This window comes from Eubalaena glacialis, chromosome 18 (assembly GCF_028564815.1).
Source record: "Eubalaena glacialis isolate mEubGla1 chromosome 18, mEubGla1.1.hap2.+ XY, whole genome shotgun sequence".
Taxonomy (NCBI): domain Eukaryota; kingdom Metazoa; phylum Chordata; class Mammalia; order Artiodactyla; family Balaenidae; genus Eubalaena; species Eubalaena glacialis.
Genome location: NC_083733.1, coordinates 42538514 through 42557635, shown reverse-complemented (window position 1 = coordinate 42557635; position 19122 = coordinate 42538514).

The window sequence follows — 19122 nt, the reverse complement described above, 5'->3', positions numbered from 1 at the left end:
AGAGACTCTTTTCCTAGTTGGTTTCATCCGTGAGAGAGCCAGAAGGGCTGATCTCCACCAGTCGGGTTGCACAGCCTGAATGCTTTGGGTAGGGCAGTTCTGAGCCAATGTGCAACCTTAGGAATGCAAGCCAAGTTTCCTTGCCACAGGAAGGCACACCGAGGCCTGGTGTTTTCTCTATGAAACTGACGTGGGCTTGAAGGGTGAGGCCTTTACAACAATGTGTTTGGAGGTACTCGATTTGGGCTGCCTGGTGAAAGAACCTGCGCTCACCAGCACCCTGAGTACCTTTCCCGAACTTTGATTCCTAGCTAGGTGAACTCGCCCTTCGGAGGCTAGATGGGACCAAACGTGTTAAGCTTGTGGGGAAAGCCTTTGACCAATGGCCAATATGCTTGTGCTTGTGCGAGGGTTACGCAGGCACTTGCAACACAGGGTTTTGACCTTACCATAAGCTGTCCCTTTGGGCTGAAGCAGGCGGCGTGTGTGGATCACAGCCTGGGAAGCAGGACCTCAGGGGAGTCTGCCAACAGACTGCCCTCCAGTATAGCCAGCTGAGAAAAGGTGGCAAGGCTGATGGATCCCGCTTACAACGAAATGTTTCTCTTCAGCAGAGGAGATTTTGCTACCACACGTCAGCAGCTCCTCTCCCTCAGAGTGCTGTTCCTGGGTAGACTAGGAAAAGCCACCACGTTCCCAGCTTAGGAGAGGCTCTTTTCCTAGTTGGTTTCAACCGTGAGAGAGCCAGAAGGGCTGATCTCCACCAGTCGGGCTGCACAGCCTGAGTGCTTCGGGTAGGGCAGTCCTGAGCCAATGTGCCACCTTAGGAATGCAAGCCAAGTTTCCTTGCCACAGGAAGGCACACCGAGGCCTGGTGTTTTCTCTAGGAAACTGACGTGGGCTTGAAGGGTGAGGCCTTTACAACAATGTGTATGGAGGTACTCGATTTGGGCTGCCTGGTGAAAGAACCCGCGCTCACCAGCACCCTGAGTACCTTTCCTGAACTTTGATTCCTAGCTGGGTGAACTCGCCCTTCGGAGGCTAGATGGGACCAAACGTGTTAAGCTTGTGGGGAAAGCCTTTGACCAATGGCCAATATGCTTGTGCTTGTGCGAGGGTTACGCAGGCACTTGCAACACAGGGTTTTGACCTTACCATAAGCTGTCCCTTTGGGCTGAAGCAGGCGGCGTGTGTGGATCACAGCCTGGGAAGCAGGACCTCAGGGGAGTCAGCCAACAGACTGCCCTCCAGTATAGCCAGCTGAGAAAAGGTGGCAAGGCTGATGGATCCCGCTTACAACGAAATGTTTCTCTTCAGCAGAGGAGATTTTGCTACCACACGTCAGCAGCTCCTCTCCCTCAGAGTGCTGTTCCTGGGTAGACTAGGAAAAGCCACCACGTTGCCCAGCTTAGGAGAGACTCTTTTCCTAGTTGGTTTCATCCGTGAGAGAGCCAGAAGGGCTGATCTCCACCAGTCGGGCTGCACAGCCTGAGTGCTTCGGGTAGGGCAGTCCTGACCCAATGTGCCACCTTAGGAATGCAAGCCAAGTTTCCTTGCCACAGGAAGGCACACCGAGGCCTGGTGTTTTCTCTATGAAACTGACGTGGGCTTGAAGGGTGAGGCCTTGACAACAATGTGTATGGAGGTACTCGATTTGGGCTGCCTGGTGAAAGAACCCGCGCTCACCAGCACCCTGAGTACCTTTCCTGAACTTTGATTCCTAGCTGGGTGAACTCGCCCTTCGGAGGCTAGATGGGACCAAACGTGTTAAGCTTGTGGGGAAAGCCTTTGACCAATGGCCAATATGCTTGTGCTTGTGCGAGGGTTACGCAGGCACTTGCAACACAGGGTTTTGACCTTACCATAAGCTGTCCCTTTGGGCTGAAGCAGGCGGCGTGTGTGGATCACAGCCTGGGAAGCAGGACCTCAGGGGAGTCTGCCAACAGACTGCCCTCCAGTATAGCCAGCTGAGAAAAGGTGGCAAGGCTGATGGATCCCGCTTACAACGAAATGTTTCTCTTCAGCAGAGGAGATTTTGCTACCACACGTCAGCAGCTCCTCTCCCTCAGAGTGCTGTTCCTGGGTAGGCTAGGAAAAGCCACCACGTTCCCCAGCTTAGGAGAGACTCTTTTCCTAGTTGGTTTCATCCGTGAGAGAGCCAGAAGGGCTGATCTCCACCAGTCGGGCTGCACAGCCTGAGTGCTTCGGGTAGGGCAGTCCTGAGCCAATGTGCCACCTTAGGAATGCAAGCCAAGTTTCCTTGCCACAGGAAGGCACACCGAGGCCTGGTGTTTTCTCTAGGAAACTGACGTGGGCTTGAAGGGTGAGGCCTTTACAACAATGTGTATGGAGGTACTCGATTTGGGCTGCCTGGTGAAAGAACCCGCGCTCACCAGCACCCTGAGTACCTTTCCTGAACTTTGATTCCTAGCTGGGTGAACTCGCCCTTCGGAGGCTAGATGGGACCAAACGTGTTAAGCTTGTGGGGAAAGCCTTTGACCAATGGCCAATATGCTTGTGCTTGTGCGAGGGTTACGCAGGCACTTGCAACACAGGGTTTTGACCTTACCATAAGCTGTCCCTTTGGGCTGAAGCAGGCGGCGTGTGTGGATCACAGCCTGGGAAGCAGGACCTCAGGGGAGTCAGCCAACAGACTGCCCTCCAGTATAGCCAGCTGAGAAAAGGTGGCAAGGCTGATGGATCCCGCTTACAACGAAATGTTTCTCTTCAGCAGAGGAGATTTTGCTACCACACGTCAGCAGCTCCTCTCCCTCAGAGTGCTGTTCCTGGGTAGACTAGGAAAAGCCACCACGTTGCCCAGCTTAGGAGAGACTCTTTTCCTAGTTGGTTTCATCCGTGAGAGAGCCAGAAGGGCTGATCTCCACCAGTCGGGCTGCACAGCCTGAGTGCTTCGGGTAGGGCAGTCCTGACCCAATGTGCCACCTTAGGAATGCAAGCCAAGTTTCCTTGCCACAGGAAGGCACACCGAGGCCTGGTGTTTTCTCTATGAAACTGACGTGGGCTTGAAGGGTGAGGCCTTGACAACAATGTGTATGGAGGTACTCGATTTGGGCTGCCTGGTGAAAGAACCCGCGCTCACCAGCACCCTGAGTACCTTTCCTGAACTTTGATTCCTAGCTGGGTGAACTCGCCCTTCGGAGGCTAGATGGGACCAAACGTGTTAAGCTTGTGGGGAAAGCCTTTGACCAATGGCCAATATGCTTGTGCTTGTGCGAGGGTTACGCAGGCACTTGCAACACAGGGTTTTGACCTTACCATAAGCTGTCACTTTGGGCTGAAGCAGGCGGCGTGTGTGGATCACAGCCTGGGAAGCAGGACCTCAGGGGAGTCTGCCAACAGACTGCCCTCCAGTATAGCCAGCTGAGAAAAGGTGGCAAGGCTGATGGATCCCGCTTACAACGAAATGTTTCTCTTCAGCAGAGGAGATTTTGCTACCACACGTCAGCAGCTCCTCTCCCTCAGAGTGCTGTTCCTGGGTAGGCTAGGAAAAGCCACCACGTTCCCCAGCTTAGGAGAGACTCTTTTCCTAGTTGGTTTCATCCGTGAGAGAGCCAGAAGGGCTGATCTCCACCAGTCGGGCTGCACAGCCTGAGTGCTTCGGGTAGGGCAGTCCTGAGCCAATGTGCCACCTTAGGAATGCAAGCCAAGTTTCCTTGCCACAGGAAGGCTCACCGAGGCCTGGTGTTTTCTCTATGAAACTGACGTGGGCTTGAAGGGTGAGGCCTTTACAACAATGTGTATGGAGGTACTCGATTTGGGCTGCCTGGTGAAAGAACCTGCGCTCACCAGCACCCTGAGTACCTTTCCTGAACTTTGATTCCTAGCTGGGTGAACTCGCCCTTCGGACGCTAGATGGGACCAAACGTGTTAAGCTTGTGGGGAAAGCCTTTGACCAATGGCCAATATGCTTGTGCTTGTGCGAGGGTTACGCAGGCACTTGCAACACAGGGTTTTGACCTTACCATAAGCTCTCCCTTTGGGCTGAAGCAGGCGGCGTGTGTGGATCACAGCCTGGGAAGCAGGACCTCAGGGGAGTCTGCCAACAGACTGCCCTCCAGTATAGCCAGCTGAGAAAAGGTGGCAAGGCTGATGGATCCCGCTTACAACGAAATGTTTCTCTTCAGCAGAGGAGATTTTGCTACCACACGTCAGCAGCTCCTCTCCCTCAGAGTGCTGTTCCTGGGTAGACTAGGAAAAGCCACCACGTTGCCCAGCTTAGGAGAGACTCTTTTCCTAGTTGGTTTCATCCGTGAGAGAGCCAGAAGGGCTGATCTCCACCAGTCGGGCTGCACAGCCTGAGTGCTTCGGGTAGGGCAGTCCTGAGCCAATGTGCCACCTTAGGAATGCAAGCCAAGTTTCCTTGCCACAGGAAGGCTCACCGAGGCCTGGTGTTTTCTCTATGAAACTGACGTGGGCTTGAAGGGTGAGGCCTTTACAACAATGTGTATGGAGGTACTCGATTTGGGCTGCCTGGTGAAAGAACCCGCGCTCACCAGCACCCTGAGTACCTTTCCTGAACTTTGATTCCTAGCTGGGTGAACTCGCCCTTCGGAGGCTAGATGGGACCAAACGTGTTAAGCTTGTGGGGAAAGCCTTTGACCAATGGCCAATATGCTTGTGCTTGTGCGAGGGTTACGCAGGCACTTGCAACACAGGGTTTTGACCTTACCATAAGCTGTCCCTTTGGGCTGAAGCAGGCGGCGTGTGTGGATCACAGCCTGGGAAACAGGACCTCAGGGGAGTCTGCCAACAGACTGCCCTCCAGTATAGCCAGCTGAGAAAAGGTGGCAAGGCTGATGGATCCCGCTTACAACGAAATGTTTCTCTTCAGCAGAGGAGATTTTGCTACCACACGTCAGCAGCTCCTCTCCCTCAGAGTGCTGTTCCTGGGTAGACTAGGAAAAGCCACCACGTTCCCAGCTTAGGAGAGGCTCTTTTCCTAGTTGGTTTCAACCGTGAGAGAGCCAGAAGGGCTGATCTCCACCAGTCGGGCTGCACAGCCTGAGTGCTTCGGGTAGGGCAGTCCTGAGCCAATGTGCCACCTTAGGAATGCAAGCCAAGTTTCCTTGCCACAGGAAGGCACACCGAGGCCTGGTGTTTTCTCTATGAAACTGACGTGGGCTTGAAGGGTGAGGCCTTTACAACAATGTGTATGGAGGTACTCGATTTGGGCTGCCTGGTGAAAGAACCCGCGCTCACCAGCACCCTGAGTACCTTTCCTGAACTTTGATTCCTAGCTGGGTGAACTCGCCCTTCGGAGGCTAGATGGGACCAAACGTGTTAAGCTTGTGGGGAAAGCCTTTGACCAATGGCCAATATGCTTGTGCTTGTGCGAGGGTTACGCAGGCACTTGCAACACAGGGTTTTGACCTTACCATAAGCTGTCCCTTTGGGCTGAAGCAGGCGGCGTGTGTGGATCACAGCCTGGGAAGCAGGACCTCAGGGGAGTCTGCCAACAGACTGCCCTCCAGTATAGCCAGCTGAGAAAAGGTGGCAAGGCTGATGGATCCCGCTTACAACGAAATGTTTCTCTTCAGCAGAGGAGATTTTGCTACCACACGTCAGCAGCTCCTCTCCCTCAGAGTGCTGTTCCTGGGTAGACTAGGAAAAGCCACCACGTTCCCCAGCTTAGGAGAGACTCTTTTCCTAGTTGGTTTCATCCGTGAGAGAGCCAGAAGGGCTGATCTCCACCAGTCGGGCTGCACAGCCTGAGAGCTTCGGGTAGGGCAGTCCTGAGCCAATGTGCCACCTTAGGAATGCAAGCCAAGTTTCCTTGCCACAGGAAGGCACACCGAGGCCTGGTGTTTTCTCTATGAAACTGACGTGGGCTTGAAGGGTGAGGCCTTTACAACAATGTGTATGGAGGTACTCGATTTGGGCTGCCTGGTGAAAGAACCCGCGCTCACCAGCACCCTGAGTACCTTTCCTGAACTTTGATTCCTAGCTGGGTGAACTCGCCCTTCGGAGGCTAGATGGGACCAAACGTGTTAAGCTTGTGGGGAAAGCCTTTGACCAATGGCCAATATGCTTGTGCTTGTGCGAGGGTTACGCAGGCACTTGCAACACAGGGTTTTGACCTTACCATAAGCTGTCCCTTTGGGCTGAAGCAGGCGGCGTGTGTGGATCACAGCCTGGGAAGCAGGACCTCAGGGGAGTCTGCCAACAGACTGCCCTCCAGTATAGCCAGCTGAGAAAAGGTGGCAAGGCTGATGGATCCCGCTTACAACGAAATGTTTCTCTTCAGCAGAGGAGATTTTGCTACCACACGTCAGCAGCTCCTCTCCCTCAGAGTGCTGTTCCTGGGTAGACTAGGAAAAGCCACCACGTTCCCAGCTTAGGAGAGGCTCTTTTCCTAGTTGGTTTCAACCGTGAGAGAGCCAGAAGGGCTGATCTCCACCAGTCGGGCTGCACAGCCTGAGTGCTTCGGGTAGGGCAGTCCTGAGCCAATGTGCCACCTTAGGAATGCAAGCCAAGTTTCCTTGCCACAGGAAGGCACACCGAGGCCTGGTGTTTTCTCTATGAAACTGACGTGGGCTTGAAGGGTGAGGCCTTTACAACAATGTGTATGGAGGTACTCGATTTGGGCTGCCTGGTGAAAGAACCCGCGCTCACCAGCACCCTGAGTACCTTTCCTGAACTTTGATTCCTAGCTGGGTGAACTCGCCCTTCGGAGGCTAGATGGGACCAAACGTGTTAAGCTTGTGGGGAAAGCCTTTGACCAATGGCCAATATGCTTGTGCTTGTGCGAGGGTTACGCAGGCACTTGCAACACAGGGTTTTGACCTTACCATAAGCTGTCCCTTTGGGCTGAAGCAGGCGGCGTGTGTGGATCACAGCCTGGGAAACAGGACCTCAGGGGAGTCTGCCAACAGACTGCCCTCCAGTATAGCCAGCTGAGAAAAGGTGGCAAGGCTGATGGATCCCGCTTACAACGAAATGTTTCTCTTCAGCAGAGGAGATTTTGCTACCACACGTCAGCAGCTCCTCACCCTCAGAGTGCTGTTCCTGGGTAGACTAGGAAAAGCCACCACGTTCCCAGCTTAGGAGAGGCTCTTTTCCTAGTTGCTTTCAACCGTGAGAGAGCCAGAAGGGCTGATCTCCACCAGTCGGGCTGCACAGCCTGAGTGCTTCGGGTAGGGCAGTCCTGAGCCAATGTGCCACCTTAGGAATGCAAGCCAAGTTTCCTTGCCACAGGAAGGCACACCGAGGCCTGGTGTTTTCTCTATGAAACTGACGTGGGCTTGAAGGGTGAGGCCTTTACAACAATGTGTATGGAGGTACTCGATTTGGGCTGCCTGGTGAAAGAACCCGCGCTCACCAGCACCCTGAGTACCTTTCCTGAACTTTGATTCCTAGCTGGGTGAACTCGCCCTTCGGAGGCTAGATGGGACCAAACGTGTTAAGCTTGTGGGGAAAGCCTTTGACCAATGGCCAATATGCTTGTGCTTGTGCGAGGGTTACGCAGGCACTTGCAACACAGGGTTTTGACCTTACCATAAGCTGTCCCTTTGGGCTGAAGCAGGCGGCGTGTGTGGATCACAGCCTGGGAAACAGGACCTCAGGGGAGTCTGCCAACAGACTGCCCTCCAGTATAGCCAGCTGAGAAAAGGTGGCAAGGCTGATGGATCCCGCTTACAACGAAATGTTTCTCTTCAGCAGAGGAGATTTTGCTACCACACGTCAGCAGCTCCTCTCCCTCAGAGTGCTGTTCCTGGGTAGACTAGGAAAAGCCACCACGTTCCCAGCTTAGGAGAGGCTCTTTTCCTAGTTGGTTTCAACCGTGAGAGAGCCAGAAGGGCTGATCTCCACCAGTCGGGCTGCACAGCCTGAGTGCTTCGGGTAGGGCAGTCCTGACCCAATGTGCCACCTTAGGAATGCAAGCCAAGTTTCCTTGCCACAGGAAGGCACACCGAGGCCTGGTGTTTTCTCTATGAAACTGACGTGGGCTTGAAGGGTGAGGCCTTTACAACAATGTGTATGGAGGTACTCGATTTGGGCTGCCTGGTGAAAGAACCCGCGCTCACCAGCACCCTGAGTACCTTTCCTGAACTTTGATTCCTAGCTGGGTGAACTCGCCCTTCGGAGGCTAGATGGGACCAAACGTGTTAAGCTTGTGGGGAAAGCCTTTGACCAATGGCCAATATGCTTGTGCTTGTGCGAGGGTTACGCAGGCACTTGCAACACAGGGTTTTGACCTTACCATAAGCTGTCCCTTTGGGCTGAAGCAGGCGGCGTGTGTGGATCACAGCCTGGGAAGCAGGACCTCAGGGGAGTCTGCCAACAGACTGCCCTCCAGTATAGCCAGCTGAGAAAAGGTGGCAAGGCTGATGGATCCCGCTTACAACGAAATGTTTCTCTTCAGCAGAGGAGATTTTGCTACCACACGTCAGCAGCTCCTCTCCCTCAGAGTGCTGTTCCTGGGAAGACTAGGAAAAGCCACCACGTTCCCCAGCTTAGGAGAGACTCTTTTCCTAGTTGGTTTCATCCGTGAGAGAGCCAGAAGGGCTGATCTCCACCAGTCGGGCTGCACAGCCTGAGAGCTTCGGGTAGGGCAGTCCTGAGCCAATGTGCCACCTTAGGAATGCAAGCCAAGTTTCCTTGCCACAGGAAGGCTCACCGAGGCCTGGTGTTTTCTCTATGAAACTGACGTGGGCTTGAAGGGTGAGGCCTTTACAACAATGTGTATGGAGGTACTCGATTTGGGCTGCCTGGTGAAAGAACCCGCGCTCACCAGCACCCTGAGTACCTTTCCTGAACTTTGATTCCTAGCTGGGTGAACTCGCCCTTCGGAGGCTAGATGGGACCAAACGTGTTAAGCTTGTGGGGAAAGCCTTTGACCAATGGCCAATATGCTTGTGCTTGTGCGAGGGTTACGCAGGCACTTGCAACACAGGGTTTTGACCTTACCATAAGCTGTCCCTTTGGGCTGAAGCAGGCGGCGTGTGTGGATCACAGCCTGGGAAGCAGGACCTCAGGGGAGTCTGCCAACAGACTGCCCTCCAGTATAGCCAGCTGAGAAAAGGTGGCAAGGCTGATGGAACCCGCTTACAACGAAATGTTTCTCTTCAGCAGAGGAGATTTTGCTACCACACGTCAGCAGCTCCTCTCCCTCAGAGTGCTGTTCCTGGGTAGACTAGGAAAAGCCACCACGTTGCCCAGCTTAGGAGAGACTCTTTTCCTAGTTGGTTTCATCCGTGAGAGAGCCAGAAGGGCTGATCTCCACCAGTCGGGCTGCACAGCCTGAGTGCTTCGGGTAGGGCAGTCCTGAGCCAATGTGCCACCTTAGGAATGCAAGCCAAGTTTCCTTGCCACAGGAAGGCTCACCGAGGCCTGGTGTTTTCTCTATGAAACTGACGTGGGCTTGAAGGGTGAGGCCTTTACAACAATGTGTATGGAGGTACTCGATTTGGGCTGCCTGGTGAAAGAACCTGCGCTCACCAGCACCCTGAGTACCTTTCCTGAACTTTGATTCCTAGCTGGGTGAACTCGCCCTTCGGAGGCTAGATGGGACCAAACGTGTTAAGCTTGTGGGGAAAGCCTTTGACCAATGGCCAATATGCTTGTGCTTGTGCGAGGGTTACGCAGGCACTTGCAACACAGGGTTTTGACCTTACCATAAGCTGTCCCTTTGGGCTGAAGCAGGCGGCGTGTGTGGATCACAGCCTGGGAAGCAGGACCTCAGGGGAGTCTGCCAACAGACTGCCCTCCAGTATAGCCAGCTGAGAAAAGGTGGCAAGGCTGATGGATCCCGCTTACAACGAAATGTTTCTCTTCAGCAGAGGAGATTTTGCTACCACACGTCAGCAGCTCCTCTCCCTCAGAGTGCTGTTCCTGGGTAGGCTAGGAAAAGCCACCACGTTCCCCAGCTTAGGAGAGACTCTTTTCCTAGTTGGTTTCATCCGTGAGAGAGCCAGAAGGGCTGATCTCCACCAGTCGGGTTGCACAGCCTGAATGCTTTGGGTAGGGCAGTTCTGAGCCAATGTGCAACCTAAGGAATGCAAGCCAAGTTTCCTTGCCACAGGAAGGCACACCGAGGCCTGGTGTTTTCTCTATGAAACTGACGTGGGCTTGAAGGGTGAGGCCTTTACAACAATGTGTTTGGAGGTACTCGATTTGGGCTGCCTGGTGAAAGAACCCGCGCTCACCAGCACCCTGAGTACCTTTCCTGAACTTTGATTCCTAGCTGGGTGAACTCGCCCTTCGGAGGCTAGATGGGACCAAACGTGTTAAGCTTGTGGGGAAAGCCTTTGACCAATGGCCAATATGCTTGTGCTTGTGCGAGGGTTACGCAGGCACTTGCAACACAGGGTTTTGACCTTACCATAAGCTGTCCCTTTGGGCTGAAGCAGGCGGCGTGTGTGGATCACAGCCTGGGAAGCAGGACCTCAGGGGAGTCTGCCAACAGACTGCCCTCCAGTATAGCCAGCTGAGAAAAGGTGGCAAGGCTGATGGATCCCGCTTACAACGAAATGTTTCTCTTCAGCAGAGGAGATTTTGCTACCACACGTCAGCAGCTCCTCTCCCTCAGAGTGCTGTTCCTGGGTAGACTAGGAAAAGCCACCACGTTCCCAGCTTAGGAGAGGCTCTTTTCCTAGTTGGTTTCAACCGTGAGAGAGCCAGAAGGGCTGATCTCCACCAGTCGGGCTGCACAGCCTGAGTGCTTCGGGTAGGGCAGTCCTGAGCCAATGTGCCACCTTAGGAATGCAAGCCAAGTTTCCTTGCCACAGGAAGGCACACCGAGGCCTGGTGTTTTCTCTAGGAAACTGACGTGGGCTTGAAGGGTGAGGCCTTTACAACAATGTGTATGGAGGTACTCGATTTGGGCTGCCTGGTGAAAGAACCCGCGCTCACCAGCACCCTGAGTACCTTTCCTGAACTTTGATTCCTAGCTGGGTGAACTCGCCCTTCGGAGGCTAGATGGGACCAAACGTGTTAAGCTTGTGGGGAAAGCCTTTGACCAATGGCCAATATGCTTGTGCTTGTGCGAGGGTTACGCAGGCACTTGCAACACAGGGTTTTGACCTTACCATAAGCTGTCCCTTTGGGCTGAAGCAGGCGGCGTGTGTGGATCACAGCCTGGGAAACAGGACCTCAGGGGAGTCTGCCAACAGACTGCCCTCCAGTATAGCCAGCTGAGAAAAGGTGGCAAGGCTGATGGATCCCGCTTACAACGAAATGTTTCTCTTCAGCAGAGGAGATTTTGCTACCACACGTCAGCAGCTCCTCACCCTCAGAGTGCTGTTCCTGGGTAGACTAGGAAAAGCCACCACGTTCCCAGCTTAGGAGAGGCTCTTTTCCTAGTTGGTTTCAACCGTGAGAGAGCCAGAAGGGCTGATCTCCACCAGTCGGGCTGCACAGCCTGAGTGCTTCGGGTAGGGCAGTCCTGAGCCAATGTGCCACCTTAGGAATGCAAGCCAAGTTTCCTTGCCACAGGAAGGCACACCGAGGCCTGGTGTTTTCTCTATGAAACTGACGTGGGCTTGAAGGGTGAGGCCTTTACAACAATGTGTATGGAGGTACTCGATTTGGGCTGCCTGGTGAAAGAACCCGCGCTCACCAGCACCCTGAGTACCTTTCCTGAACTTTGATTCCTAGCTGGGTGAACTCGCCCTTCGGAGGCTAGATGGGACCAAACGTGTTAAGCTTGTGGGGAAAGCCTTTGACCAATGGCCAATATGCTTGTGCTTGTGCGAGGGTTACGCAGGCACTTGCAACACAGGGTTTTGACCTTACCATAAGCTGTCCCTTTGGGCTGAAGCAGGCGGCGTGTGTGGATCACAGCCTGGGAAACAGGACCTCAGGGGAGTCTGCCAACAGACTGCCCTCCAGTATAGCCAGCTGAGAAAAGGTGGCAAGGCTGATGGATCCCGCTTACAACGAAATGTTTCTCTTCAGCAGAGGAGATTTTGCTACCACACGTCAGCAGCTCCTCTCCCTCAGAGTGCTGTTCCTGGGTAGACTAGGAAAAGCCACCACGTTCCCAGCTTAGGAGAGGCTCTTTTCCTAGTTGGTTTCAACCGTGAGAGAGCCAGAAGGGCTGATCTCCACCAGTCGGGCTGCACAGCCTGAGTGCTTCGGGTAGGGCAGTCCTGACCCAATGTGCCACCTTAGGAATGCAAGCCAAGTTTCCTTGCCACAGGAAGGCACACCGAGGCCTGGTGTTTTCTCTATGAAACTGACGTGGGCTTGAAGGGTGAGGCCTTTACAACAATGTGTATGGAGGTACTCGATTTGGGCTGCCTGGTGAAAGAACCCACGCTCACCAGCACCCTGAGTACCTTTCCTGAACTTTGATTCCTAGCTGGGTGAACTCGCCCTTCGGAGGCTAGATGGGACCAAACGTGTTAAGCTTGTGGGGAAAGCCTTTGACCAATGGCCAATATGCTTGTGCTTGTGCGAGGGTTACGCAGGCACTTGCAACACAGGGTTTTGACCTTACCATAAGCTGTCCCTTTGGGCTGAAGCAGGCGGCGTGTGTGGATCACAGCCTGGGAAGCAGGACCTCAGGGGAGTCTGCCAACAGACTGCCCTCCAGTATAGCCAGCTGAGAAAAGGTGGCAAGGCTGATGGATCCCGCTTACAACGAAATGTTTCTCTTCAGCAGAGGAGATTTTGCTACCACACGTCAGCAGCTCCTCTCCCTCAGAGTGCTGTTCCTGGGTAGACTAGGAAAAGCCACCACGTTCCCAGCTTAGGAGAGGCTCTTTTCCTAGTTGGTTTCAACCGTGAGAGAGCCAGAAGGGCTGATCTCCACCAGTCGGGCTGCACAGCCTGAGTGCTTCGGGTACGGCAGTCCTGAGCCAATGTGCCACCTTAGGAATGCAAGCCAAGTTTCCTTGCCACAGGAAGGCACACCGAGGCCTGGTGTTTTCTCTAGGAAACTGACGTGGGCTTGAAGGGTGAGGCCTTTACAACAATGTGTATGGAGGTACTCGATTTGGGCTGCCTGGTGAAAGAACCCGCGCTCACCAGCACCCTGAGTACCTTTCCTGAACTTTGATTCCTAGCTGGGTGAACTCGCCCTTCGGAGGCTAGATGGGACCAAACGTGTTAAGCTTGTGGGGAAAGCCTTTGACCAATGGCCAATATGCTTGTGCTTGTGCGAGGGTTACGCAGGCACTTGCAACACAGGGTTTTGACCTTACCATAAGCTGTCCCTTTGGGCTGAAGCAGGCGGCGTGTGTGGATCACAGCCTGGGAAGCAGGACCTCAGGGGAGTCTGCCAACAGACTGCCCTCCAGTATAGCCAGCTGAGAAAAGGTGGCAAGGCTGATGGATCCCGCTTACAACGAAATGTTTCTCTTCAGCAGAGGAGATTTTGCTACCACACGTCAGCAGCTCCTCTCCCTCAGAGTGCTGTTCCTGGGTAGACTAGGAAAAGCCACCACGTTCCCAGCTTAGGAGAGGCTCTTTTCCTAGTTGGTTTCAACCGTGAGAGAGCCAGAAGGGCTGATCTCCACCAGTCGGGCTGCACAGCCTGAGTGCTTCGGGTACGGCAGTCCTGAGCCAATGTGCCACCTTAGGAATGCAAGCCAAGTTTCCTTGCCACAGGAAGGCACACCGAGGCCTGGTGTTTTCTCTAGGAAACTGACGTGGGCTTGAAGGGTGAGGCCTTTACAACAATGTGTATGGAGGTACTCGATTTGGGCTGCCTGGTGAAAGAACCCGCGCTCACCAGCACCCTGAGTACCTTTCCTGAACTTTGATTCCTAGCTGGGTGAACTCGCCCTTCGGAGGCTAGATGGGACCAAACGTGTTAAGCTTGTGGGGAAAGCCTTTGACCAATGGCCAATATGCTTGTGCTTGTGCGAGGGTTACGCAGGCACTTGCAACACAGGGTTTTGACCTTACCATAAGCTGTCCCTTTGGGCTGAAGCAGGCGGCGTGTGTAGATCACAGCCTGGGAAGCAGGACCTCAGGGGAGTCTGCCAACAGACTGCCCTCCAGTATAGCCAGCTGAGAAAAGGTGGCAAGGCTGATGGATCCCGCTTACAACGAAATGTTTCTCTTCAGCAGAGGAGATTTTGCTACCACACGTCAGCAGCTCCTCTCCCTCAGAGTGCTGTTCCTGGGTAGACTAGGAAAAGCCACCACGTTCCCAGCTTAGGAGAGGCTCTTTTCCTAGTTGGTTTCAACCGTGAGAGAGCCAGAAGGGCTGATCTCCACCAGTCGGGCTGCACAGCCTGAGTGCTTCGGGTAGGGCAGTCCTGAGCCAATGTGCCACCTTAGGAATGCAAGCCAAGTTTCCTTGCCACAGGAAGGCACACCGAGGCCTGGTGTTTTCTCTATGAAACTGACGTGGGCTTGAAGGGTGAGGCCTTTACAACAATGTGTATGGAGGTACTCGATTTGGGCTGCCTGGTGAAAGAACCCGCGCTCACCAGCACCCTGAGTACCTTTCCTGAACTTTGATTCCTAGCTGGGTGAACTCGCCCTTCGGAGGCTAGATGGGACCAAACGTGTTAAGCTTGTGGGGAAAGCCTTTGACCAATGGCCAATATGCTTGTGCTTGTGCGAGGGTTACGCAGGCACTTGCAACACAGGGTTTTGACCTTACCATAAGCTGTCCCTTTGGGCTGAAGCAGGCGGCGTGTGTGGATCACAGCCTGGGAAACAGGACCTCAGGGGAGTCTGCCAACAGACTGCCCTCCAGTATAGCCAGCTGAGAAAAGGTGGCAAGGCTGATGGATCCCGCTTACAACGAAATGTTTCTCTTCAGCAGAGGAGATTTTGCTACCACACGTCAGCAGCTCCTCTCCCTCAGAGTGCTGTTCCTGGGTAGACTAGGAAAAGCCACCACGTTCCCAGCTTAGGAGAGGCTCTTTTCCTAGTTGGTTTCAACCGTGAGAGAGCCAGAAGGGCTGATCTCCACCAGTCGGGCTGCACAGCCTGAGTGCTTCGGGTAGGGCAGTCCTGACCCAATGTGCCACCTTAGGAATGCAAGCCAAGTTTCCTTGCCACAGGAAGGCACACCGAGGCCTGGTGTTTTCTCTATGAAACTGACGTGGGCTTGAAGGGTGAGGCCTTTACAACAATGTGTATGGAGGTACTCGATTTGGGCTGCCTGGTGAAAGAACCCGCGCTCACCAGCACCCTGAGTACCTTTCCTGAACTTTGATTCCTAGCTGGGTGAACTCGCCCTTCGGAGGCTAGATGGGACCAAACGTGTTAAGCTTGTGGGGAAAGCCTTTGACCAATGGCCAATATGCTTGTGCTTGTGCGAGGGTTACGCAGGCACTTGCAACACAGGGTTTTGACCTTACCATAAGCTGTCCCTTTGGGCTGAAGCAGGCGGCGTGTGTGGATCACAGCCTGGGAAGCAGGACCTCAGGGGAGTCTGCCAACAGACTGCCCTCCAGTATAGCCAGCTGAGAAAAGGTGGCAAGGCTGATGGATCCCGCTTACAACGAAATGTTTCTCTTCAGCAGAGGAGATTTTGCTACCACACGTCAGCAGCTCCTCTCCCTCAGAGTGCTGTTCCTGGGAAGACTAGGAAAAGCCACCACGTTCCCCAGCTTAGGAGAGACTCTTTTCCTAGTTGGTTTCATCCGTGAGAGAGCCAGAAGGGCTGATCTCCACCAGTCGGGCTGCACAGCCTGAGAGCTTCGGGTAGGGCAGTCCTGAGCCAATGTGCCACCTTAGGAATGCAAGCCAAGTTTCCTTGCCACAGGAAGGCTCACCGAGGCCTGGTGTTTTCTCTATGAAACTGACGTGGGCTTGAAGGGTGAGGCCTTTACAACAATGTGTATGGAGGTACTCGATTTGGGCTGCCTGGTGAAAGAACCCGCGCTCACCAGCACCCTGAGTACCTTTCCTGAACTTTGATTCCTAGCTGGGTGAACTCGCCCTTCGGAGGCTAGATGGGACCAAACGTGTTAAGCTTGTGGGGAAAGCCTTTGACCAATGGCCAATATGCTTGTGCTTGTGCGAGGGTTACGCAGGCACTTGCAACACAGGGTTTTGACCTTACCATAAGCTGTCCCTTTGGGCTGAAGCAGGCGGCGTGTGTGGATCACAGCCTGGGAAGCAGGACCTCAGGGGAGTCTGCCAACAGACTGCCCTCCAGTATAGCCAGCTGAGAAAAGGTGGCAAGGCTGATGGATCCCGCTTACAACGAAATGTTTCTCTTCAGCAGAGGAGATTTTGCTACCACACGTCAGCAGCTCCTCTCCCTCAGAGTGCTGTTCCTGGGTAGACTAGGAAAAGCCACCACGTTCCCAGCTTAGGAGAGGCTCTTTTCCTAGTTGGTTTCAACCGTGAGAGAGCCAGAAGGGCTGATCTCCACCAGTCGGGCTGCACAGCCTGAGTGCTTCGGGTACGGCAGTCCTGAGCCAATGTGCCACCTTAGGAATGCAAGCCAAGTTTCCTTGCCACAGGAAGGCACACCGAGGCCTGGTGTTTTCTCTAGGAAACTGACGTGGGCTTGAAGGGTGAGGCCTTTACAACAATGTGTATGGAGGTACTCGATTTGGGCTGCCTGGTGAAAGAACCCGCGCTCACCAGCACCCTGAGTACCTTTCCTGAACTTTGATTCCTAGCTGGGTGAACTCGCCCTTCGGAGGCTAGATGGGACCAAACGTGTTAAGCTTGTGGGGAAAGCCTTTGACCAATGGCCAATATGCTTGTGCTTGTGCGAGGGTTACGCAGGCACTTGCAACACAGGGTTTTGACCTTACCATAAGCTGTCCCTTTGGGCTGAAGCAGGCGGCGTGTGTAGATCACAGCCTGGGAAGCAGGACCTCAGGGGAGTCTGCCAACAGACTGCCCTCCAGTATAGCCAGCTGAGAAAAGGTGGCAAGGCTGATGGATCCCGCTTACAACGAAATGTTTCTCTTCAGCAGAGGAGATTTTGCTACCACACGTCAGCAGCTCCTCTCCCTCAGAGTGCTGTTCCTGGGTAGACTAGGAAAAGCCACCACGTTCCCAGCTTAGGAGAGGCTCTTTTCCTAGTTGGTTTCAACCGTGAGAGAGCCAGAAGGGCTGATCTCCACCAGTCGGGCTGCACAGCCTGAGTGCTTCGGGTAGGGCAGTCCTGAGCCAATGTGCCACCTTAGGAATGCAAGCCAAGTTTCCTTGCCACAGGAAGGCACACCGAGGCCTGGTGTTTTCTCTATGAAACTGACGTGGGCTTGAAGGGTGAGGCCTTTACAACAATGTGTATGGAGGTACTCGATTTGGGCTGCCTGGTGAAAGAACCCGCGCTCACCAGCACCCTGAGTACCTTTCCTGAACTTTGATTCCTAGCTGGGTGAACTCGCCCTTCGGAGGCTAGATGGGACCAAACGTGTTAAGCTTGTGGGGAAAGCCTTTGACCAATGGCCAATATGCTTGTGCTTGTGCGAGGGTTACGCAGGCACTTGCAACACAGGGTTTTGACCTTACCATAAGCTGTCCCTTTGGGCTGAAGCAGGCGGCGTGTGTGGATCACAGCCTGGGAAGCAGGACCTCAGGGGAGTCTGCCAACAGACTGCCCTCCAGTATAGCCAGCTGAGAAAAGGTGGCAAGGCTGATGGATCCCGCTTACAACGAAATGTTTATCTTCAGCAGAGGAGATTTTGCTACCACACGTCAGCAGCTCCTCTCCCTCAGAGTGCTGTTCCTGGGTAGACTAGGAAAAGCCACCACGTTCCCAGCTTAGGAGAGGCTCTTTTCCTAGTTGGTTTCAACCGTGAGAGAGCCAGAAGGGCTGATCTCCACCAGTCGGGCTGCACAGCCTGAGTGCTTCGGGTAGGGCAGTCCTGAGCCAATGTGCCACCTTAGGAATGCAAGCCAAGTTTCCTTGCCACAGGAAGGCACACCGAGACCTGGTGTTTTCTCTATGAAACTGACGTGGGCTTGAAGGGTGAGGCCTTTACAACAATGTGTATGGAGGTACTCGATTTGGACTGCCTGGTGAAAGAACCTGCGCTCACCAGCACCCTGAGTACCTTTCCTGAACTTTGATTCCTAGCTGGGTGAACTCGCCCTTCGGAGGCTAGATGGGACCAAACGTGTTAAGCTTGTGGGGAAAGCCTTTGACCAATGGCCAATATGCTTGTGCTTGTGCGAGGGTTACGCAGGCACTTGCAACACAGGGTTTTGACCTTACCATAAGCTGTCCCTTTGGGCTGAAGCAGGCGGCGTGTGTGGATCACAGCCTGGGAAGCAGGACCTCAGGGGAGTCTGCCAACAGACTGCCCTCCAGTATAGCCAGCTGAGAAAAGGTGGCAAGGCTGATGGATCCCGCTTACAACGAAATGTTTCTCTTCAGTAGAGGAGATTTTGCTACCACACGTCAGCAGCTCCTCTCCCTCAGAGTGCTGTTCCTGGGTAGACTAGGAAAAGCCACCACGTTCCCAGCTTAGGAGAGGCTCTTTTCCTAGTTGGTTTCAACCGTGAGAGAGCCAGAAGGGCTGATCTCCACCAGTCGGGCTGCACAGCCTGAGTGCTTCGGGTAGGGCAGTCCTGAGCCAATGTGCCACCTTAGGAATGCAAGCCAAGTTTCCTTGCCACAGGAAGGCACACCGAGGCCTGGTGTTTTCTCTATGAAACTGACGTGGGCTTGAAGGGTGAGGCCTTTACAACAATGTGTTTGGAGGTACTCGATTTGGGCTGCCTGGTGAAAGAACCCGCGCTCACCAGCACCCTGAGTACCTTTCCTGAACTTTGATTCCTAGCTGGGTGAACTCGCCCTTCGGAGGCTAGATGGGACCAAACGTGTTAAGCTTGTGGGGAAAGCCTTTGACCAATGGCCAATATGCTTGTGCTTGTGCGAGGGTTACGCAGGCACTTGCAACACAGGGTTTTGACCTTACCATAAGCTGTCCCTTTGGGCTGAAGCAGGCGGCGTGTGTGGATCACAGCCTGGGAAACAGGACCTCAGGGGAGTCTGCCAACAGACTGCCCTCCAGTATAGCCAGCTGAGAAAAGGTGGCAAGGCTGATGGATCCCGCTTACAACGAAATGTTTCTCTTCAGCAGAGGAGATTTTGCTACCACACGTCAGCAGCTCCTCTCCCTCAGAGTGCTGTTCCTGGGTAGGCTAGGAAAAGCCACCACGTTCCCAGCTTAGGAGAGGCTCTTTTCCTAGTTGGTTTCAACCGTGAGAGAGCCAGAAGGGCTG